At 37.1% G+C, this 25,482-nt stretch overlaps 3 long non-coding RNA genes across 6 annotated transcripts in view; 1 reads left to right on the plus strand and 2 right to left on the minus strand.

The window, feature by feature from the left end:
* Window positions 1-13,163, minus strand: part of LOC139075761 (uncharacterized) — a 55,671-nt gene extending 42,508 nt beyond the window's left edge. The window contains exon 1 of the long non-coding RNA XR_011526530.1: window positions 12,972-13,163. This is a non-coding gene — a long non-coding RNA (uncharacterized lncRNA). The remainder of the gene's footprint in view (window positions 1-12,971) is intronic.
* LOC139075759 (uncharacterized) overlaps window positions 1-25,482 on the minus strand; it is a 592,181-nt gene that overhangs the window by 314,943 nt on the left and 251,756 nt on the right. The window lies entirely within an intron of this gene.
* On the plus strand, window positions 13,277-25,272 carry LOC139075760 (uncharacterized). Its single transcript, XR_011526529.1, has 4 exons — window positions 13,277-13,581; window positions 13,735-13,888; window positions 23,345-23,488; window positions 25,035-25,272. It is a non-coding gene; the product is annotated as an uncharacterized lncRNA (long non-coding RNA).

Here is a 25,482-nt window from a genome sequence, read left to right on the forward strand (position 1 = left end):
TGTGTGGCTAATCTACCATGTTAACTTCATTTGAGAAATTGTGGTTTTGTTCAAACTTTATTAGCTAAACTCGAATTGATCCTGGTAAGTTTTAACTCAATATTTTACCTGGTTCAAGTATATTTCCAGAATTCATACAACTCAACAGCTCCCCTTTATTTGCAATACATTCACATAAATTTTCTGTGAAAATAATCGACTTGTATTTGTTTCAATGTCTTTTGATTAAAACAAACAAAAAGACTCGGGTGAGAGAGAAATAACAGTGTGTAAATCCTTCTTAACACTACAACCGACACAACCTGGTTTTATTTATTTATTTATATATTTATTTGACTAACACAATAAGGTCACAACAGCACATATGTTGGGCATATGCATTTCATCATTGATGATTATGCTCTATCCAAAAAGTAGCTTCAAAATGACAGGTTACTCCAGGATCTCCTATAGAGCATTCGAACAAAGGGAAAGAAATGTCCATGAATCACTTATTGTTCCATGGCTTTTTTTCTTATTGCATTCTAAATTATTTAAATATACTATTAGGCATCATATTGGAAAAAACAGATGTTTTCTAATTATGAACTGATTTTACAGTGTGATGGTGTCACATATTTAAATTACAAATACACATTTTTAGCATTCCAGCTGTGCTTTACAAGAGTTTAATTTGCTTCTTCTGATATGTCACATTGCACCTGCCTTTTTAAAACTCCTATAAATGTAAAACATTACTCAAACACAATTATTAAGACATGTTGAAGAATTCTAAAGATTCTGAACAGCTTATAGAAGATGAATTTTATATAGAGATTCAATAATGAATCTACCAAATGTGTATTTGGAGTAACATTTACAAATATTTTTAGAGGAATATGAATTTGGAGTGATGATTTGTGTGTGTGTATATATATATATATATATGTGGATGTACGGTAGTATGTATAATATGATTTTATTTTTATAGAAGCTTCCATATTAACTGTATCTTCAAACACAGTCATACAAACTTGAGTTTAAAATACCTGCTGTGTACTAACAACATGAAAATAAAAATTTAGCAACTATTATCAACTTAAAGAGGACTTTTATTGGATGGAAAGTAAGAAGGTACTATGCCCAAAGATTGAGCATTGGTTAAATTACTATTCCTTCCCTTTTTAAGGACAACTCTATCAAATAATCAGATTGTTCAATCATTTCAGAAAAATAAATTCTGAAAATTGAAAATTTAAATTAATTTGAGTCATCCTACAAAATCAATGACCAAAGAGTCAATAGTGAAGGACCCATTTTTGCTAGATTGACTTTATTTCATTGTGAGGTAAGGTTTCTTAAGAGTGCTTGAGTTCTGTGAGAAATATTTCATCCACATAAAGTTAAATGATATCCCAGGGCTTAAAATGCCATGTGATGAGTATTAAAACTAATATATTCACATACATATGTGAATGAAGATACATCCATAGGCAAAAGCATCAACAACAAAATAGACTTTGCAGGGGAGGAAGAACTTTTCCTCTACTCTCTGTGTTCTTCTGGCTGTTCTAAGAATTAAACTGACATGAGACAGAAGAACAGGAGAAAATCAAAGTTTAATAACATATATACAGGGGAGAAATCCAGGAAAACTGAGTAACTCACCAAAATGGTGGAAGCTACTAGCTTAAATATCATCTTCAGCTGAGGACAAAGGAAGACGTTGGGGATAGTGGTTTGGGACTTGAAAGGGGAGGAAGGAAATTTACATGGAGATGGAAAAGCAAATGTTTGATAAACAAATGTTGACTATGCCTTGCAAAGACAATGAAAGATAGAGAGGACTTTGATTAAAAGACTCTTGCTAAGTTCCTCCTTGTCTATCACACCTAGTTTATATTATACTATAGTTATCTTATGATATCAGCTGTTTCCTGAAACAGGTTTCTATCTTAAATTCTTTTAGGTAGTTACGGGGAAGATCAAAGTTTCTTTCAGACTCTTTTGTTCTTAAAAATAATCAAGTCAAAGAGACACATTTTGGGGTGGCAAATTCTGATCCCCCACAGTCTTAATATGAGATGTTATTTAAAAAAAATGGAAATGGACCATATGCTTTATTTCTGGAACCCACAGAAATATTTTAAGCCTCAAAATAAATAGATTCAGAGAAATCTATATATGAAACCCATGTATAAAATTGATATAAAAGTAATATTTCTTTTACACTTATTACACATATTCAAGAGGTACTTATTTCTTGGTACAATCCCTAAAAATACCAATTATTATTTCAGAAATGTATATTCATATTAAAAGTGGCTATGAGAGAATAGCTCAAGAGGAAACAAACCAGATATAAGTTATTCACCCAATCCTGTTGTTTCAAAATAATAAGAAGCTTTTCCTCAACATTATTTTGAAGAATTGACATGTTTAAATGATAGTGTGGGGTGTTTTTTCCCCCTTTTTCTATTTTCACAATAATGGCTGAAAATAAACCATTTATAACCTTTCAAATCTTAATATGGCTAAATGATTTATTTCTGTAAAAACTGATTTCACTGTCCTCGGAATAAAATATTCAAGACAAAGCCAATAAGAATGTATACACTATGAAACTGGACCCCCCACCTCAGTGTGAGTAGCTAACATAATGGTGAATTGACTTTTTTTAAAGAGAAGTCTGAAGATTAAATGAGGATGGTAAAAGTATTACGGTAATAAATTTTACTAGCAAACAAATAAAATCACATTGTAAAACCTTTCCAAAAAAGAGGCTTTAACTGCAACGCATAATCATATATAAAAACCTAAAATGGAAATTTTTATCCATTAAAGTGTGAACAAGCTAATTCAGAATAAATGGGAGGGCATTTGGAACGATAAAGTGTGCAGCCAGCTCTCTTATTGAACAAAGGCCTTATTTTAATCATAAGGTTATTGACTGCAAAGCAAAGTGTTTTTGCCAAATACAGAACTTTCAAAATGGCTCATCCATAAGTCTTATTTTCCATAGGCTATAGTGGTCTGCACAGCCTAAGACTGCCTATCTTGACCAGATTTCTTTTCTTGAGTTTCCCGGGCCATGCATCCTGCTCTCTGGGCTCAGCTCTCTGGGTGAGTCCTGAGCAGTCCTTCTAGCCCTTTGCGTCCTTCAACCTTAAAAAAGCCCCTGAGATCCAGGGAGCCACCTGCGTGAGTAGAAGGTAAAATGAGGGTGACGTACCCCTTGGCTCTTTGGTTCTGGTTACCGGCCCTTATCTCTACACTCCTCCCCAAAGCTTCTTCCTGGCTCTGGATTTGGCTTCACGTTTCCCACCATTTAAGAGTGGCCATCTCAAGGTTGGAAGACACTAAAGTGCCTTTAGATTTCTACCAAGCAGGGAGTCTAAGGAATAAGAAGAGGGAGTCTCAAAGCAGGGGCCCCAATTGTGCTTTGAAAAGGAGTCCTAGACTAAAGACGTACAAGAGCAGGCAATATTTAATCTTTCTGAAACTGACAACCAACACTACATTCAGTCTGCCATAAAATGACAGTGACAGCCCTCACTCTAAGTAGGAAAGTCTCTTGAAGTTGCAGAAGTTCCTGCTCTATTCTGAACAGGGACAGGAATGTGAATTCAAAAGCTGCATGCACGAATGAGAGACATCTCTAAAAATGGCTCCCTTGGGATGCACAAAACTTAAGTCTAAAGACAGTTTTCCTAAAATGTTACTCTCAACACACAGCTGAGACCACATGTACAGATTATTCAATTTAGGCACTAAGACTGCTAATAAACAGAATTGCAAAGATCTTCTAAGTATCATCAGTTGACCCAAACTCCCAGATCCTTGGCTTCTTCACACTCCCAGCCAATTCGCCTTTATACATTCCTTTTATTTATGACGCATGATAAGTCCTCTAGATTCTCTAATATGAACACAATAATTGTTTCCAATATTCCTAAATGAATGGTGGTGAGGTCACCACCCTTGGATCCTCAGAGAAGCCTTGGTTCTGATCTCCTACTAACTACTTTATTTATTTTTTAAGATTTTATTTTTCCTTTTTCTACCCAAAGCCCCCAAGTACATAGTTGTGTATTTTTAGTTGCGGGTCCTTCTAATTGTGGCGTGCAGGATGCCGCTTCAGCACGGCTTGATAAGCAGTGCCATGTCCACTCCCAGGATCCGAACTGGCGAAACCCTGGGTCGCCAAAGCAGAGAGCGTGAACTTAACCACTTGGCCACGGGGCCAACCTCAACCAACAACTTTATACTGAAAGTGTCCTTACTCGCTGCTCAGTTTTACCCGAAGCCTGTGGGGCATCACTCTTTATGAATCATACTTTGCATGCTTCTGTGTTAGGATAGGGGTTATTCAGGGGCATCTGATTTCACCCTTCTCTTCACACCCTTGAAACACAGGGGAAAAAAGATAAGTTGCAACAGTGGAGAAAACTGGATATAATAATAAATAATCTGATATATTCCAGGAGAAATTTCATGAAATCAAAGAGTGGATGGAGCCCTGAGATAAGACAGGAAGTCTACAGGAAAAAAAACTTGGGGCTTTCCAGTCACCTCCACTGTGCACCTCTTGCCAACAACATGATGGCCTGCTGACTATAGAACCAGGAACTGAGTCGAAGCTGCTTTAGGAGATTATCAGAGCTAATCCATCTTCACTGTGCCACCCCATTCTTAACTCCTGTCCATCCCTCCTGTCCTATGTTCTTTCCATAGGCTACAATTTTATTTTATTTATTTTAGTTTTTATTTTTATTTGTATTTATTTATATTTTTTTTTTGGTGAGGAAGATTTGCCCTGAGCAAACAGCTGTTGCCAATCTTCCTCTTTTTTTTTTTTCTCCCCAAAGCCCCAGTGCAAGGTTGTATATCCTAGTTGTAAGTCATTCTAGTTCTTCTATGTGGAATGCTGCCACAGCATGGCTTGGTGAGCAGTGTGTAGGTCTGCACACCAGGATCTAAACTGGTTAACCCTGGGCCACTGAAGTGTAGCATGCAAACTTAACCACTCACCCACAGGGCTGGCTCCCATAGGCTACAATTTTAGAAAGGCATTATATGAAGCAGTGAAACAGGCAGTGACATAGTCAATCTGAGACAAAAGCATGTGAAATCAAGAAGAGCCCTGGAAGAGATGCTGTTTGGACGTTACAGATTTTATGTATTTCTTCTGAAATGAGAAAATCCAAATGATGCCTAAAATTATTCAAATTGAGATGACCAAAACAGAACAGAAAATTCCTCCCCAGTTCAAAAGAATGTCACAAGATAGATGATTGCTTGACACTGGACATTTGGCCATCAGCTTAAGATCTGAGAGAAATTCTAATGACAAGGAAAACAGTGAGGTGTTCCAAGGGGAATCGGCCAACCTGGCATGATATATTCACAAAACCCAGCCCGGACAGATCATACCTTACTCTTGGACAAGCAAATCAATCAAAAACAGTTTAGCAAAAGATTCTCCAACATAAAATTGGAGGACAACAACACACAAGCAGCAGAGAAAAAGCACAAAAAAGGCTTTTCCTTAACTACAGAGGGAAAAAAAAATCTCCTTAGTGTTCTCATTAAGATTTAAGAAAACTTGCCCTCAAAAGCAGATGAATGATGAAATGATCAGGAAACAGACTAGTTTGAAAAGAGAGTTAGTTGAGACATATGTACAGGTGATAAACAAGTTGAAGGAATTAAGAAAACATCTAAAGGGATCCAGGATTCTCTTATTATAAGTGAATCTGCATCAAAGAAGCAATGCACAGACTGTGTGAAAAAAATGTGGTCAGGGGCATCCAAGTCAATGCCAGGAACATTTCCAGAAGGTAGAGAGAAAGGACAGCAACAGAAAATAATGAGGCCCAAGGCAAAGACTATAGGAAGACAGAATGGAGAGCCCGACTATGGACAACTGTAAAAAAAAAAAAAATGCGGGGGGGGGGGTGGGGCGTGAGAGGAGAAGTATAAAAATATAGCAATAAGCTATTTGTATCTGAAAAGAAATATAGGTTAGTTACAAAGAAGTAAAAAAGCCAAGCTAGTCTTACACTTGCGTTGGGCTTAATTAAACACTAGGTGCCAATGAAACAATGTCTACATAATTTTGTGCGGAAAAGTTTGTGACCCAAGAATTCTATATACAGACAATTGTATATACCTATAAGGGCAATTAAAAGATATTCTCAGATCTGTAAGGGCTCAGAAAGTATATCATCCAGGTCCTCAAATTACTCAAAGGTATATGTAAGCTAAGAGAGAATACTCAAAAACTTTAAAAATGAAAATAGCAAAGTATCACTAGAAAATAAATGATAGTAAATAAATAAAATATTAAACCTAAAATATGTTTATTAAGATGAATTAGTATTTTAAAAAACAGTTCTTTCAAGAGAAGCAGAATGTTAAAAAAAAATCATTATTTAACATCTATTATCCAGATCTAACACCTCAGATTGTATTAACACAAACTGGGAAGTGATTTAAAGAAAAGAAAGTAATAAAAGAAGATAATTTCTTCATCTTACATAGTAGTTAATCAAAAGTAGTGTTTTCTCCATGCTGGTAATTAAAGAAATATAGGCTTAAGAAGTTTTATTTTAAGGGCTGGCCCAGTGGCACAGCAGTTAAGTTCGCACGTTCCACTTCAGTGGCCCAGGGTTCGTGAATTCAGATCCCAAGTGCGGACCTACCTACTGCTCATCAAGCCATGCTGTGGCAGCATCCCACATACAAACTAGAGGAAGACTGGCACAGATGTTAACTCAGTGCCAATCTCCCTCACAAAAAAAAAAAAAAAAGAAAGAAAAGTTTTATTTTAATGTAAAGATAGTTATTAGTGTTAAAAACAAATGTATACCTAAAGCATTCTACAGATTCAAGGCAGTCCCAATCAGAATCCCAATGACATTCTTCATAAAAATAGAACAAAGAATCCTAAAATTTGTATGGAAGAACAAAAGATCCCAAATAGCCAAAGGAATCCTGAGAAAGAAGAACAAAGTTGGAGGTATCACACTCCCTATACTACAAAGCTACAATGATCAAAACAGCATGGTACTGCTACAAAAACAGACACACAGATCAATGGACCAGAATTGAGAGACCAGAAATAAAACCATACACCTATGGATAGTTAAACTTTGACATAGGAGCCAAGAACATACAATGAAGAAAGGAAAGTCTTTTCAATAAACGGTGTTGGGAAAACCGGACAGCCACATGCAAAAGAATGAAAATAGATCATTATCTTACACCATAAACAAAATTAACTCACAAAGAATTAAATACTTGAATGTAAGACCTGAAATCATAAAACTCCTTGAAGAAAATAAAGGCAGTACACTCTTTGACATTGGTCTTAGCAGTATCTTTTTGAAGATGTCTACTCAGGCAAGGGAAAGAAAAGAAAAAATAAACAAATGAGACTACATCAGACTAAAAAGGCTTCTACAAGGCAAAGGAAACTATCAACAAAATGAAAAGACAACCCACCAACCAGGAGAAAATATTTGCACATCATATATCTGACAAAGGGTTAATTTCCAAAATGTAGATAGAACTTATTCACCTCAACGACAATAAAATGAACAACCCAATCAAATAATGGGCAAAGGATATGAACAGACATTTTTCCAAAGAAGATATAGAGATGGCCAAAAGGCACTTGAAAAAATGTTCAACATCACTAATTATTAGGGAAATGCAAATCAAAACTGACAATGAGATATCACCTCACACCCATCAGAATGGCTGTAATTAACAAGATAAGAAATAACAAGTGTTGGAGAGGATGTGGAGAAAAGGAACCCTCATACACTGCTGGTGGGAATGCAAACTGCTGCAGCCACTATGGAAAACAGTACGGAGATTTCTCAAACAATTGAAAATAGGAATACAAAATGATCGAACTATTCCACTACTAGGTATTTATCCAAAGAACATGAAATCAATAATTCACAAAGATATATGCACCTCTACATTCATTTCAGCATTATTCACAATACCTAAGATGTGGAAGCAACCCAAGTGCCCATCAACAGATGAATGGATAAAGAAGATGTGGTGTACATACAATGCAGTACTACTCAGACATAAAAAAGGACAAAATTGTGCCATTTGCGATAATTTGGATGGACCTTAAGGGTATCATGCTAAGCAAAATAGGTCGGACAGAGAAAGACAAATACCATATGATTTCATTCATATGTGGAAGATAAACAAACACATAGATAAGGAGAACAGATTGGTGGTTACCAAAGGGGAAGAGGGTGGGAGGAGAGTGAAAGAGGTAAAGGGGCACATAAGTATGGTGATGGATAAAAACTAGACTATTGGTGGTTAACACAACACACACCAAAAAGACACTGAAAAATGATAATGTACACCTGAAATTTACACAATGTTATAAGCCAATATGATCTCAATAAAATAATTTTCAAAAATTCAAAACCAAAAAACCAAGTGTATACCTTATAATTAACTGTAGGGAAAAAAAGCAAATAGAAGGAAGGATGGAAGAAAAAAAAAAGAAATTTAATCTATAAAGCAATAGAGAAAGCAAAAGCAATAGACAGCATAAAAACATTTCAAACAAATACGAGAAATGATATCAAATATATCAATTATGACACAAAATATTAATATGGAGAACTATTTTTAAAAGCCAACAAAATATTGAGTTTGGAATAAGTCATTTCTGATGTATGTTGCTAATAGAAACACGGCCAACACGAAAGGACAAAGTCAGATTAGAATGAAAAGGATATCTTTCAATATCATACAATCAAAATAAAAACAAAGCTAGAGTCGCAACTACAATATTAGACATAGACGAATTAGAATTAAAAACTTAAACAGAACAAAAAGAATCATAATATAATAGGTAAAATCTGCCATGTAGTTAAAATAATAACAATAATACCAACAACTAAATTTTATGCTCCGAATAATATAGTACCTAAGTTTATAAAGGAAAAACAATGGGAGACATTAAGCTAAACTGACATAAAGAAGTAAATGATTTAAAGAATTTAAGGAAATGGTGATAACAATCTGCCATTTATTGAATGCTTATTATGTGCCAGGCATTGTGCTAAGTTCTTTAATATGTAGCTCATTAGATCTTAACAACTCCTTAGGGTTGGTTTATGACTCTTCTCACACATTGAGAAACCACAACCAAGACTTGCATAACTTGCTCAACTTCACACAACTGGTAGTGCCAAAAATGAACTTCCAAGCTACATCTGTTTCTTAAAGGAACTGCAAAGAAAGTTCTAGAAAATGGCCAAATATAAACTAAATATACAAAAATGAATCATTTTCTTCTATAGCTACAATAACAGAACAGAAAAGAAAAATGCTTCTCAAAGTACAACAAAAACATAAAGTTCTCCCCAGAGAGAACCGTAATAAAAAAAATACTCAGGAAAAATACTCAGAATACCACAGATCTCCACTGAAAATCATAAAAGAATACATAAATAGACCTTTTGTGTCTCAGGTACAGAAAACTGAATTTTGTAAGAATGTCAATTCCTCTCTACTTCATGGGTTTAGTGTTATCACAATTAAAATCTCTGCTTTTTCTTTAACTTGACAAAGTGATTTTGGACTTCAGTTTAAAAAGAAATATAAGACTTTGTTTAGACTTATGTCACGTGTCTGCTGAGAACAGATATATCTATCTTGCCGAGCATCCCTAGCCCAGAGGAAGAACTCCATAAATATTTATTGAATGAAAAATAGCTAAGAAAATTTTGAAAAAATATTCTAATTAATGTCTCTAACTAAATAAGCTAATGTTTCTAACATTCTAACTAACAAGTGAAAACTTCTCAATGAAGGTTAATATCTCTGATATAGACAAAGGAATACAAAAAGTCTTTGATGGTTCCAAGGAAACAATTAGAAATAAAAATAACTTGTTTATGGGTATATTCATTCAAGGGTTATTAATAACAGTAAAAAATTTGTCCCTACCTAATGATAATAAATCAGTAAAATTAATTATATCATGTCCATATAAAGAATAATATACAGGCTTTTAATGCATTATTGAATATTTAATGGCTTTCATTCAGTTTATACTTTGTACAAATGCTCATAACATAATGGTAAAAGAAAAAGCAAAATGCAAGAGTATAAACAAATCAAGGCTTGATTTTTTTTTCAAAAAAAAGAGAGAGATTTGAGAAGCACTGAAAAAAACACACGAAAGAAATATATCAAAACATCAACAGTAGTTATATCTGGGTTGTGGAATTATTCATTACATTTTATTTTCTTATTTACATATTTCTAAAATTTTCATATTTTCTATACTGAGTTTACTTAACTCTTAGGTTGAGAAACAGTGATCCTCTAAAGACTAGTTTATTCAAGGTAATAGAGCCAGATTACTAAAAGTGAAAATAAATCTGGCCTTCCTTTCTATTTTGGTGTCTCCAAATTTCAGGGAACGTCAATTTCCATATGCTGTAAGATCCCAGGAAAAACCTGATTTTTCAATCTGTACAGCCAAAATAGGAACTTTCCCTGAAAGGACTATTTTCTACAGCCTCTCTTACAAGCTCCACCTGAGACAGAAAACACCAAATTGAAAATATTTGTGTTTTTACAAAATATGACCAACTTAAGATAATTTCTTCAAAACACTCTTTTTCTCTCAATGCTTGTGCAGCAGATAAGAGAAAGAAAGGACTCATTGAGATAGAACGGAGGAAAAATGCCCATGAAGCACATAGAGACATCAAAAAATAATAATCAGAACAAACAACTTCTCAACAACAGGGTTATCAAAATCATGAAAACACTAATTAACAATACAATGCTTGTGAAAGATAATATATTTTTAATGCCTTGATGTTCCCTAATATTAAAAAAAAAAAAAAGGATATCCAAGAATTACAGCAAAGCCTTCTCATGTGTGTTTCTCAACTGGAACATCATATCTTGACATTAAGAATTAAACTAAAGATCATTTCATCCATTAAGTTGAATCACCTTTGGAAAATATGAGTGTTTGAGAAGAGAAACTAAGTTCCTACCTGTTTCTGGAGTTTTTAGCAAGAGAGCAAATAATTTGGATTATATATTCTAAATCTTTAGAAGAAAAGAGAAACATGCACAAATAGTCCCAATAAATGATTGGTAACCTTTTAATAAAACTTTGTCCATCTATGTAGAACTATATCCTCATTCCAACACTTGTAGACAAGTCTCGATGCCGATGAGTTCATTTGAGGAATATATAACTTAACGAGTTGTCAGGTTTAAAATAGGAACGTGCATCTTACTCATGAGTCTTTCGTTTTTAATGGATAAGAGATGTAGTGGCTTTTGAAGCTTCCGGATAAGGAAGCCTGGACCAATGCTTTTAGGGACTGACTCTCATTATGCACTCACAGGCACAGAATTACCCTGGCAACCACCCCAATGGGATGGTCTACGATGGGAAATCTAATTTTCACTCAGCAGAGCTCTGTAGATGTGGAAACCCTTAAATAACTTAGAGTCAATATTAACAACAATATCTTTTAAAAATAACATACTAAGTTATATGGTGCACTTAGAGTTTGCCATTACATGACTTGCTGTCATTCTCACAATAGCTCTGCGACATCAGCAGGAAAGGCACGATTTCTATTTTGCATTTGAGGTCATGAGAGCTCTGAGTAATCAGCAGTTGACAAGATCACAGGGCTCAGACCACGGGTGGGATGCGAACCTAGGTCTAAGGAAGCCTTTTCTAGTATTCTTTTCACTAAATCATGTGGGTTTTCAAGGAAACAAGTTTCCAAATAAGGCCCCTCCTACTCTCCCTTGGGTAGCTTTAATAAACTCAGTGTAAAACAAACAACAAATTGGCTGTTCCCAAGCAGATGGTGCTGCTCAGCTGCGGTTAAGCAAGGAGGCCTGCAACATGCCAAACTTTCACAAACATTACTTACTTACTATTTTATCATGCTGGTAAAGGCAGACAATTCACATGCGGTGTCCTTCTTATCATAGCATGGGCCACAGTCCTGCTAACTGCCCTGCTGGAGCAGACCAGCTCATGTGTGGAAAGGAGGGTGTGGGGATGTGGCTAGAGACACCGCACTGCCAACAAGTCTAGCCTCAAAGGAAAACTCCCAAATCCAGACAGAATGGAAAAAGGCAGTGGGAACCAAACCCATTGGTCTGTGGCAAATAGGTTATAGCTGTGCCACATGAGAATAATGGCTACAAAATCTTGTAAAAATTCAAAATTTTTATTTGGAACTTTTATGAAAATTCAATATTTAATATTTTCCCAAATGCTTGGTTTTCTTTTTCTTACTAGAATTAAACAAAAAGTAAAATATAATTACCTTTTTTTAACCAAAGTCCATATCCCTTCTTGATACCTTTCAAGTTTTACTATATTTTCTATGTCCTGAGGTGAAACTCTTTGTAAAATATTGGCCTAGAGGCTGCCCGTCAGTCCTTATGATGGTGAAATAATTCAGTAGAGGAACCAGGGGGATTTGTGACATTCATTCATTTATTAAATGATTAGATACAAATTTATTGAGCATCTACTATGTGCCAGGCATCATTCTAGGTGCTAAGATACAGCAAAGAACCAAAGTCTCATGGAGCTTACATTCTGAGTAAAGAAAATAGGGCAGTGAAAACATACACAAGTAATGCAGGGTCCCCAGAATGAAAACACAGCAGGGTCAAAAGTGAGAGAGTGACTGCCAGGGATGCCATCTGAGCCGGGCTCAATGGGCAAAGTCTTCCTGAGCAAGACTGGCAGGAAGTGAGTGTGTTCGAGCAGCTGGAGCAGAAAGCACAAAGTCCCTGAGGGGGAATTTTCTTGGTGGTTCAAAGAACAGCTAGGAGGTCAGCATAGGTGGATCTGAGAGAACAAGGGAGAATGTGTGGGGGACAAAATCAGATAATAAAAGATCCAAGCAGACAATCTGCATCAGCAAAACTTGTAATCTCACCGTAAGAAGCAGGCTAAGCTGGACACTTCCGGTATAGCCCCAGAGGTCACAGGAACAGGTGAGCATCTCCGCAGCCCGCCTTAGACAGGCCTTTGTCTCTCCTTCCAACTGTGCCAGCATCTCCCAATAAGCCTCTCTGAGTCCATTCATCGCCCACACAACCACAGCAACCTGTGTGACTGCCACAAGTCCAGTGGCTCCCCAAAGATCTGCACCGGAGAATGAAATCCCCACACCTGCAGGCTCATCACAATACGAAGCCATCCCACGCTCTGAGCCTGCTCTGCTCCATTCTTACGTATGCTAAACTCTAAAGACACTAGTTTATTTGCAATGTCCAACCAGGCTACTCCTTCTCAAGTCTTCAGACACACAGCCCTCTCTGCTGTGAAACCCTCTCCTCACCTCCGAGACCCGCTCATTATTGTCTGCTGAATTCTACTCATTCTTCAGGGCTGACATACAGACAACCCGCTGGGAAGCCTCCGCCAACCATTTCTGAAAAATTAGTCCCTCTTACCATAGCACTTACCTACTCCCCCGCTTCTATTCTATTCTCTTCACCCAGCCTTTCTAGATAGCCAAGTATGTGCCAGTGTCCTGGACTAAGGTACAAAGACAAACAAAATACAGTTGTATTCTGGAAGGATTTGTACTCTAGTCAGAAAAAGATGAAAATAATTTTATATTACATTATTACTATATCAAATGCTGTAACATGAAGTGCTCTGGGAAGATGAACTTTCTTTTTCTTTTCTGCTAGGTTGGAGCAGGTCGTCAGGAAAAGCAGCAGAGGAGGAACACCATTTCAGTAGGATCCTGAACGATGACTAGAGACTCACTCGGTGAATGAGAAAGGGCAGGACACGCCCAGGACACGCCCGGGAGGAAGCAGCAAGAGGACAGGCTTGGAGATGGCAAGTGCCTGGCATCTTTGGGGAGGAGTGAGCAGTTCAGGATAGCTGAGCTCTGGTGGAGGGCAGCTCCAGAGGAGACAGAAAAGGCAGGTGACGGCAGGTTCTGAAGGGCCAAGAGTTACTTAATAGGCAACAGTAGTCAGAGGTTTGCAACCAGGAAGTGACACCATCAGATGAGGGTTTTAGAAAAAAATAGCTCTGGGAGCAACCAGCAGGATGAGATGAAGGAAGAGGAGAGCTATTGCAGCATTTGCCCAAATTATACAGAAATTAAGCTTTTAATGTTTTTTTTTGTATTCTGTTTTGTTTGATTTCTTGATTTGGTAGAATTCTCAAGAGCCATGATAGTGTTTCTGTGTACATAATAGTCACTCAACGTTTGTTAAATGAAGCGAGTGAATGAATGAATACATATATCTCATGGGGAAATTTTTTAATTTGAGAAAAATCTAATCCAGGAGTCAAGTTTCCTAAAACTGTGATGTCAGGATTATGTTGAAAGAATTTATCTTGCCTCATTGTGGAATCAGGTGTTCCACATAACTAGTTTTCCAAATAGCTTAAGTGTTCATGTCCTGACACCAAAAAATCCATCTTTTAATTTCAAGGTAATTCTTTGAAGACACGTTGCTTTTTTACTTCCTTAAGTTGAAGCCATAGAACTTAATTTTTTCTTGGAAGACACAAGCTCATGGATACCCACTGCAGCACAAGGAGGTGGCATGGTAAAACAGAATGACATCATGACGTAGGAGTCAGACAGACCATGGGAAAATTCTGGAACTGCCACTTACTAGCTGTGATGGTTTTGTCAATTTACATCTCAGCTTGAATTTGCTCATCTATAGAATGGGAATATTGATGCCTAAATCATGGAATGAAGTTAGATGATTATGGAAAAGCACCTGACACATAGTAGGTGCTCCAGAGACTATATTTACCAAGAGAAATGCAGTTATGAATTTTTCAGGTTTATATTTTCCCAAAATATCAGACTACCAGCTATCATTTCTGATGTCATTTGTCTGCATCTAACAAATCCTCCTTTTCTCAATTCTCCTTCTAATAAGCTAATTCTAATTTTCTTTAATTATTACCCGATAATATATGCCCCTTAATAAGCATAGATAAAGCAACAAGTGTCTGAATGAAGGAAGGCCTAGGAAGATCACCGTTTGGGTGAAAAGGTTATGTGAAAGCCAACAGGAGTGCTCAGAAGCCCAGCTTGTTTACTTCCCAATCCCAAATTGTGTCCTAAATGTTAACAACACCAAGACTGTCTTCCTCCAAATACCTAAGATGTGATTACGTAGAAAGTAGAAAAGACACAAAGCTAGACTATTTGGAGTAAATATCTGTTGATAAAGGTATAAAGCATTGAGGCCAAAAACAAATTCACTAACAATTTAAAATGAAAACTAAAATTTGAGGGAAAGAAAAATGATATGAGAAACTAGAAGGAAGAACAAATCCCCGTAGACTATGATAAAATACTTCAGTCACTGCATAGGTAAAGGAAAAATCAAGTTTATTGGAAGTAATTTAGTGACTACTTATGGAATTACAATAAAGGTCACAAAAATCCCAGAATTTGTAAGGCAAATGTAAATATAAATATAAATCAATTACTGGCTTATTATTTCATTAAATTGAAGATGGAAAGGACCAATTCTTGAGTCACAGTGTTTGCCTCCTGGGGTCCTAAATAGCTTTCTCTGTCAAATTAAAATAAAAAAGATAAATAAACATGAGAAATTAAGAATGTCGAAGTGTATGAAGGGAAAAGGAAAGAAGGGGGAAAATAATGTTTCACAATTATTATCCAGGCTAAGAGAAACAAAATTACTTGATCATAAATTCAAGATAATCTGGTTTTCTTTATGAGTTCCCATTTTATTAATGAAAGGAAGGTAACACCTTATTGTACCCGGGTGAATTAAAATGCCTATTTGAAGAAGCAATCCTCCATAGGGGTCTTTAATAGAATCTGTGAATGGTTCTAGAGCCAGATAATTTAGCTGTAAAAAGGCAATATTAATATTAACCTCTCCATGTGCACAGACCTACCTTGAGGGGCATAGGGACAGTGAAATGTTAACAGAATGAACCAGACACATCATTTCTTTTCTTAAAAAATCTGAACTATTTCAGGGGCAAAAATTGGATAAACCTCTTCTACAAAATTGCTTGCAACGTGCACTGTTAATTCTTTATGCCTCTTGCTTCTAACAACACTGGCCAGCAATTCAGCACTCTCAGTGCTGCTCATATTATTTTCTGACTTTGTATTCAGAGCATATGACTTGCAAGAAGTCTAATAGCCAAGCATTTAATTGAAATAAACGGAATAGAAAACGAACTTCCAAATGCAGAACAGTCTCAACAGGAGCCATGACAACACATTTCCAAATTAGAGGCAGGCGCTCAGTAGGGTCCCTGAAGTCTATGACTTAATACAATAAAAACAGGTAATTCGAAGAAAGAGGCAAATGTACTTTAATTGAGCAACTGGTCAGTTGGTGAGAAATATAGACATAACAAATGGCTCATCTCTTTGTCCCAGACATGCAGTTAGTTTTTAATGGAAATCCCAATATATTGCACTCTCGCTCTTTATAACTCCCATCACCAATACCATATCTGCCCTCATCACCACCTTCCAGACTACTGCAAACCTCCTAGCATCGCTGTACCCAAACTCTTTCAATGCATCCTAGGTAGCCCAGTAGGATTTTTCTTCCTGGTGCCCCACGTTGTCTGTGGCACACCCCCAGTCAAACACCTTCAACTGCCCACCATTAGTTACTGAACTCCTAGTTGAACTTCTGTTAGCTGCCATAAATGACCTTTCACCATAAGGACTCAATCTACATTTCCAGCCTTCTAACTCATTAATCCTGAAAGATGGATTTCTCTAAATTCTATGATTTGCTATTACCCAATGTCTCCATGCCCTTCATACTCCAGTTACATTTTCCCAACATCTAGATTTTCTCTTTTATCCCCATCTCCACATATTAAAATCCTATTAGTTCTTCAAGTCCTAATTCAAATGCCACACTTCCATGATGCTTCCCCCTAATTATTCCACAAAGAAGTAGGCTTTCCTAACCCTCATAGGTTTTTTCGATACTTATCAACTTTCACTTCATACTACAATTACTTATAAATATATATTATTTCCTTCCCTCCCACTCCACTAAGACAAGGTCTTAGAAGAAGCGGTTTAGCTTAGTTGGTAAAGAACAGGCTTTTCAATCCAACAAAGCAAAGTGTGATACCAAGCTCCTTTACCATCTAGCTATACAAACTTAAGCAAGAAATCAGCTTTCTTAAACTGTTTGCTCAACTGGAAAATGCTTGATAATTATGCCTGCCTTAATTCATGCTATAAGGATGAATAACATTGTATGTAGTGATAGCACAATGCCAGGCATATACTAATTTCTCAATAAATGATAGCTATCATTACTATGAAAGTGGACAGTACTTATTATCAATCTTTGTGTTTGACAGAGCACATAATAATTAGCATACCTTGCATATACTAGGTATTCAACAAATGTGTATTGAATGAAAGAATTAATGAATGAGAATGCGGGGGAGGAAGGAATTTTTCTCTACCTTTTCTAGGTTCTTCTGGCTGATCTAAGAACTAAATTGACATGAGACAGATTAATAGGAGAAAATCAAATTTAATTGCATAGGTAGAGGAACCCCACATTCATGAGAGGGTCAGAGACCCCATATACGTGAGAGGTTCATAGACAGAAAGGTAAAATGAAGTATATATGCCATCTTGAGCTAAGGAATGGGATAGGGGCCTGAGGCTTCAGACGGGAGGAGAGTAATTCATGTGACGATAAGAAGAGCAGATGCTCACTAATTAGAGGTTTGCCCTGCCATACAGATAGGTCATAAAAAGTTATTTCTTATAATAACTCTTATTATGGGCAAGACTCCCAATTTATATTCTTTAAGAGAGAGGTAAAAGTTTTTCTGGAACCTGCAGGGTCTTGATTGCCTTTAGCTCAAAATATTCCACATGCCAAAGTGGCACATCTTGGGGAGGACTGTTCTGAGCCCCTTCAAGTGAAAGACTCAAAGATTGTTTCTGATCCCACTGAATGCTCTCAAAAGTTAGCAGATGGTGAGAAGCCTGACTAGAGGTGCAATGTGGTCACCACATTCCTTTCCTTTGAAAACACCATTACTACGACCATCGTTAACCTTGGGGAACTAGAAGAGAAATGAGAAACTACAAAATCCAATCCAATGGAGTAAAGTTGAGGTCCTGAATAATCCAGAAGAACAATCCATCCCAAAACATTTAAATTTGATGTTGCAATGTGGTTTTGATATTTGTATTTAATTTGGGAATAATTTATTATTTTAGAATTCACAAGCCATCTAATTTAATTGTTACAAATGACTCTCTGCTTACAACTATTTCCTCTTCCTTTCTCCCCAAGAGAAATAGCATTCTCCCCCTATAAATGGAAGCAAGCCACCTGCTTATTAGGAGTTATTTTTGGCTGTGGATATTATACTTGGATGTATATATTTTACAACTTCTCAATATTGAAGGGAAGGTAATTGTAGCAGATTGCATTTTCCAGAAGTGACCACAGCAATTTGAAGTCTTACATTCTCTTTCAGAATCTTCTCACTCCCCATGAAAAGGTGGAGTCTATTTCCCCTTCCCTTGAACTTGTTAGGCTTATCACTGCTCACATGAATAGAGTGGATGGACGTGATGGTACATGAGTGCCCAACTCAAAACGATACAGCTTAGCTTCTGCCCAGGTCTCTCTCAACATGTTATGAGCAAGCCCAGAGCACATGGAGAGGTCACATGGAGGTCTTCTGGTCAATAGCCACAGATGAGTTTCAGCCTACAGTGAGCATCAACTGCCAGAAATCTAAGTGAGCAAACTTCCAATGATTCTCAGCTCCCAGCTTTCAAGTCTTCCAGCTACGGCCGCAGACATTGTGGATGGAGACAAGCTGTCCCCACCATGACCAGATTGAATTTCTGACCCACGGAATCAATAAGCCTAATAAATAATTGTTTTATGCCAGTGAATTTGGGATGATTTGTTATGCAGCCATAGTAACCGGAATGATAATTAGGTATCTTGTTGTTTTTTAAGTGTCCAGCTGGATTGTAGGTTTCATGAGTAGGGGAAAAATGAAAAGAAACAACAGATGACTTTGCACAAGTTATTTTAAACCCTTAGCATGATTGATTCGCATATCAAAAATGTGGCAGGTCCATCCTGGGATAATTAAAAGTTAGAATTTTTAATAGTAACAACTGGAGACAGGAATGAGGTTTTGCTCTACTATTTACCAGGAAGCGAGAAAGAGACAAATGGACAACAGTAACCAATCCAGTTAACTAGCAACATGCAGAGTTAATCCACTATCTGGAATAATTTAGCAACTGTCTGAAAAAGTCTGTTTTTGCCTATCTGAGAGTTTTGAAATAAAGCTACATAACTATTAGGGCTTTTCCCACTTTTCTTGTTTCATTGTCTAGCATGAAGCCTCATTTTATTATTGCACATGAGAAATCTTGACTCTTAGCTAAAATCTGAGAATAATAGTGGTACATGCCCATTATAAAAACTGCATACACATCTGGAAGGAACATTAATGTCTTGTCTTTTCCTAGTTTCTATTTTTTGGTCCATAAAATATTATACCCATTACATGGATCAGACAAGTGACGGCCAGGGGAATTCAGTATCTTACCAGTTTATACAGCTACTAGGAGCAGAAAACCAAAATTCAAGCCCACTTTCTTTTATTCCAAGTTCTTTCTCTAATGATCCTACCTCTCAATAGAAGAATGAATGATAGTTATACTATATAAACAAGAATTTCAACTTTCTTACTTTCTAATAAAAAACCAAATAAAATTGGTCAATATGAACCATTTCCTCTTTTCAAGGTATATGGACTGTTACTTCCATCCCACAAATTTGCAGCCAGGAAGGCAAAGGGAGGCTGCTGTGGCTTTACAAAAAGGCTGAGAGACGTTAACCCTCCCAGCTTCCCATTCCCAGAGGAAAACCGAGGGAGGAGGTACCATCTCTATACAGTTTGTAGGATTGTTTTTTTTTTTTTTGGTTTTGCTTTTTGCTTTTTTCCATCTCTCTACCTGTATCAGTCTTGTCGGTCTACCTTGTTGCCTTGATTAGTTAAACCAGAATCTTCTATTTAGGCTCTGATATATCTAATACTTCATCTGGTTTCTTGCATTCAAAAAAGAAAGAAGAGAAGAGAAAAGAAAGTCATCTGTAGCGTCTTGTTTTCCCAAGTCTTCATGAAATTCATTAAGCCCCACTGACGCTTTCATTTACTTTTAGACAATATTTCTCCTTGCCTGGGAAGGGAAATACTTGCTGGCTTACTACAGGTTGAATATATACATAAAACCTGTAAATCACAAAGGGTCTAAATGCTTTCTACAGTTTTTCAACGCTCTAGACTTGAATAGAAAGAAAGCTTTAATGGAAAGAGGAAAAAGAAACCACCATTTCAAGTAAATTAAAAGCAACCTCCAGGCAAAGGACTATACCTGGAAAATAACTTTCCTTCTAGTATGAAATTTAGAATAGAGGAACAGAAGGAGCCCATTTCTAAAAGCAGCAGCTTCCAATCCATTCATTTACCACTCACTAAAATTCAAAAGTCAGTTCATTGTCGAATCTAGTCATTACGCCATAATATCGGGCTCTAACAAATTGAGATTTCTTTTATATATTTGTTCTCTATGCTGGATAAAAATAGCAGTAGGTGAAAAAGCCATTCAGAAACTTAGAAGTAGACAGAATTGCTCAGGAACATAAGCTTAGATTCTGATGATGCAAATGTATTTCAAGAAACTTCATTTCCGCGCAAGACCTATTTAACAATTCCTTAACAATTGAGCAATTACTGAAGTCCCGATACTCTTTGGATGCTCACCAAGTGAGTGAAAGTTGATTAAGCTGAAATTTGTGGCAGGTCTCCTGGTATGAAGAGAAGAGGGCCTGATGCCCTTGTTAATTAGACAATCCTCTGTGGAATGGAACAATATGGTGCCAAAGCTGTGCACTAAGTTCATGACTCTATCATTAACCCGCTGCACGCTCCTCGGCCCTACATAATACACAGGGAGGCTGAACCAGAGCTCTCTGCTCCTGAATCCCCCTCACCTTGCCGTCCAGCCTGAAGGTCCATTTCAAAACCTCAAAAGCCCACAAGGCTCTTTTGGGGCCGTGGGTGGGGTCTTGGGCAGGGTTGGAGCTAACCACTAACCATACAGCTGTGGTCTCTAAATGGCTCACCCTGCAACAGCCTCACGCAGATTTTGGCAGGAACATATTCACAATTCCCCACTGTGTGTGCAAAGCACACTGAAGCAGTAGGAGACATTCTTCCTGCTTCTTTAGACAAGGTCAAAGTAGCTTGAAAATGCTCAGATGGGAGTTTGGAATGTGTCGTGAAAACCTTTTCTTACTAGTCAGATAACCTGTCAGTGACAATAACAACACACACATTGTTTGCCAGCTGATTAAGTCACTTCCTGGAAGGCATTGACCAGATTTTCTTTTCCTCTTAACCAAATAAATGAGTGAAGTGGTTTAAACACATTTGACCAGCAAATAATAAGATTGTGCAATACTTTTGGTTAAAGTATTCCACTCTCTAAATTTAGCAGCTTTGCTTTTATTCTCAGAGGAAAGAGACATTTGAGGGGAGGAGGGGAGCCTCCAAGGAGATACTTTAAGAAAAAAAATTCCTGAGTAAATTTTCCCTGAAGTCTTGGGCTAAAAGAATCTTCCTGTGGGAGAAAGGATCCAATGGAGGGGTTCCCCTGATCACAGCTTCCCATTATGATCACAGGGACTCGGGCACAAAGTTCTCCAAGGGAGGCCTCCACTTACTGCTGGGGGGAGAGGGCAACAGAAAGTGTGCAGACTTTTGCTTCTCTAAGGAGGGGAACACATATTGGACTTCTTTGGGTGGCAAGATAGTTTTATTATGAAAATGACCTTTCCATAAAGCTGTTGGAGTGAATTAATATCAACTCAGTCAAAAATAACATGAGATTTACTCAATACTGCTTTGCTAATAACGCTAGCGATAATAGCAGTAGTATCATTCTCAGTATCCAGATGAGGAACTGAGGAAGTAAAAGATCATTGCCTTACGAGAGTTACACAGCTCAGCGGCTGGTATAGAAACCTATTACCCTTGGTTCCTGACTCAGTCTTCTCTCATAGATAATTTGGCATATTGTCTATTTCCAGACACTTCTCTGTCTTTGTTTTTTAATAACACCTCCAGCAATCAGAAAAGAGACTCACTGTAATGTTAGCAAGGTCATCAAAACTCGGTAGGAGAAAGGGTTGAAGTAAACAGTAAAGCAGTGGTCAGTAGATTCTGTCTGAATCCCGTTTATCTGCATCCCTGATTAGCATATACTATAGAGAATTGTGGGCGGTTGGCTGTACTAGTTCTTCATTGATTTGATCTAATTTGACTAACAAAGATTGCGTGTTCCAAGGGTCTGATAGCTCAATAAAATAGGAATATATCATCCACCTTATCTCATTCTATTTTTGATAAGCAATTCAGGTATTAAAAATAAAAAAGCAGCAAGCCCCCAGCTGGAGATTATGAGTGAACATTATTCATGTGGAAGCCAAGAGAAATACAAAAACAAAAACCACAAAGATTTCATCTCTGTTTGTTCTGCGCATGGACCTAGGTGACAGAGGGCAAGTTGTCCAACCTCTCCTCCATGCTCCATCTTCACCTAACAAATGCTGCCCTGCTCAGGGTGCTACTCAAATGCTACTTCCTCCCCAGAATTACCCCTGATCATCCTGGATAGAAGAGGCCAGTTCCTCACCTTTCAGTTCTGAAGCAGGAATTGTATTACCATTCCTGAATCATTCATTTCTCTGTATCTTACATGGGATTTATGTGTATATGTGTATGTGTTTTGTCACCCAAAGTGGAAAAAAACAGACAACATGGATCGTGGAGTAGGGCACTCCAGACCTTAGGGCTGTACCTTTGCATGTCCTTAAGCAGGTTGCCTAACCTCTCCATGACTCAGTTTCCTCACTTGAATAATGAGGGTATTACTCATCTCCAGTGTGTATAAAGATTCAGCAAGGTATAAATGCACGAAGCGCTAAGCAGGGCACTGACATAGAGGAGACTGTCAGCGAGTATTGGTTTCTCTCCCTTTCTCCTAACAAGATTATAAACTCCCAGACTGGGATCACATCTTACATGTCAGCACAGACTTGAAAGAGGCAGTCATTTCAAATATTTGTGGAATTCATATTTTGAATAATAATGAGAGAAGTATAAAGAGGTAAAAGACTAAAATAACAAGTACAACAGAAAGAAAACTGATATTTGGACATATGACAATCTTGTTTATTTCAGGAAATATGAGGAAATGATTCCTCGTGGCTGCTGGAGAAGAGGGAAATGATAGTTCCATGTGGATGGGGATTATAGTGCAAGCATTTGACATGGAGGCTGACAAGAGAGAGAACGGCAGGAGAATCATGCCTGGAGAAAGAATGGGTGAGGTGGCAATGAATGCTAGTGTTTGAAAGTGAGAAAAAGTTAAAATATTCCATCTCTATTCTGTTTCCTTTGAGGAAGAGACTGTAATTTGTTATAAAAATTTTTAAACAGCATTATGTAAGAAAAAATCATAGGAAAAATTTTTAATGACTTATCACCTTCATGATCACGTGATATCTTCCAAACTAAAAATGCAAATTCGACCCCAAAATTTGGCTAGGGGAGATCTCAAATCACTGAGAATTAAAATATACTAATCATACTATATTTTCCTTAGCAGATTAGTGGTTACTAATTAAGAGTTATTTCGAGCTCAAAGGGAAAACAAATATAAAACTTGAAAGATGCATCCCCGGGTAATCTTTTACAAATTTGGAAAAAGGAAGAAGAGCCAAAGAACCTGGATACTCTTAAGCTCATGAAATGTATCAGTGACAAAGCCAAATAAAAACTATCACCTTCTATCTGGACTCCACCTTAGAAATGTGCTATTGAATCATTTCAGTATTTTACTGAACTCTTCCATTATGACACCCTCCATAGATTAGGCCCCCTCCTCCCCACCTCCCTTGTTTTCTAAAAAAATCACACTGGTAAGCACCCACTCAACTCACTCCTAAGCATCCCGCATGTTAATTTCTCAACAACACAAATTTAATTTGTCTCAGCATTATTCTCCTGTGGTGCGTACCCCTCCATATAAACAAAATGGGGATTCGTTGCCATGACAACAGAGTGTGACTTTGATCAGCTTCAATGATCATTGGCAGTCACATGCCTTTGATAGATACCAAATTGTGAGTAAGGTTTGATTATCCAATTTTTCAATCTCTGATTATACAAGAGGCTACTCCCATTTGCCAGAGGAGTTGGGAAAGAAAAGAGAAACAAAACAAAAAACTGTAAGATAGCTGTACTTTTGAGACAACGGCATAAAGTGCTTGGTGGAATGTAAAATCAATGAGGTAGTGAGTACCTGAGAATGACTTTCCTTCCCCTTCTGTACAATTCCGTGCATGGGCTCTACCCACCCACCAGGAAGGAGAGGCTGTTTCCCTTCCCCTTTCATGGCAGATGCAGGTGATATTTAAGGTTGCGTGTGCAGGTGTTTTGGGGGTTGATTTGTGTGGGAAGAGGAGAGGTGGTAGCCTGTAGCTTGACAGAAGAGGAGGAAAAAAAAATCTGAACAATGTGTTGAAAAAGACTACAGTCTGAGCTGCACAGGACCAGCTGTTTTTGCTAATTAGAATAACAAAAATAGCACATGCTAAAATGTTTTTCTTTTTTTTCTCAAAAGCAATGAATGCTCTAGGAACTATAAGGAATGAGCTTTAAAATCCATTTAAATGGAGGAACATTTCAGGAACCATATGGGGAAGGAACTGAAAGGGAGGAGAGTAGGGAAATAACATTTGATTTTCGGCTGAATTTTTTTGAAAGATGAAAAATCGGGGCTATTTTTCCTTTTTTCTTAACATTTAATAGGAAATGTTTTCATCATATCTTGATTTCACAAAACTGCTGCTGCTTCTGTATTTTACAGGAACGAGGTATGTGAGCATCAAGCCCACTCCAAACCAAGGGAGGGCAGGCGCTGCGAAGAGCTGCATATGCTCTATCATGCATATTGCATGTCTCATCTCCTTTCTCACGTTTTCTCTGAAGCAGTAAAGAGTAATTCAAAAACTTTGAATATAGGAATAACATTTGTGACAACAACAACATTCTGGACATCTGCACTGTTAGAGTACTTATAATAAAGTCACATGGCCATGGGGAAATTTCACAGAATTACAATCTCAGTAATTTGCCAAGGTGTATAACTAGTTTGTTTTCAGCTGTTCTTCTCATGAATAATTATCAAGCAGGAATATCCTAAAGCTAGCACAAGCTGTCACTTAACCAAAATATTCAATATTTAACATCGAATTTAGAATTTCATAAATGAAAATAATACTGTAAAAGCAAAATAATATACAGTGTGTATATTT

Source organism: Equus przewalskii, chromosome 14, assembly GCF_037783145.1.
Source record: "Equus przewalskii isolate Varuska chromosome 14, EquPr2, whole genome shotgun sequence".
Classification (NCBI taxonomy): domain Eukaryota; kingdom Metazoa; phylum Chordata; class Mammalia; order Perissodactyla; family Equidae; genus Equus; species Equus przewalskii.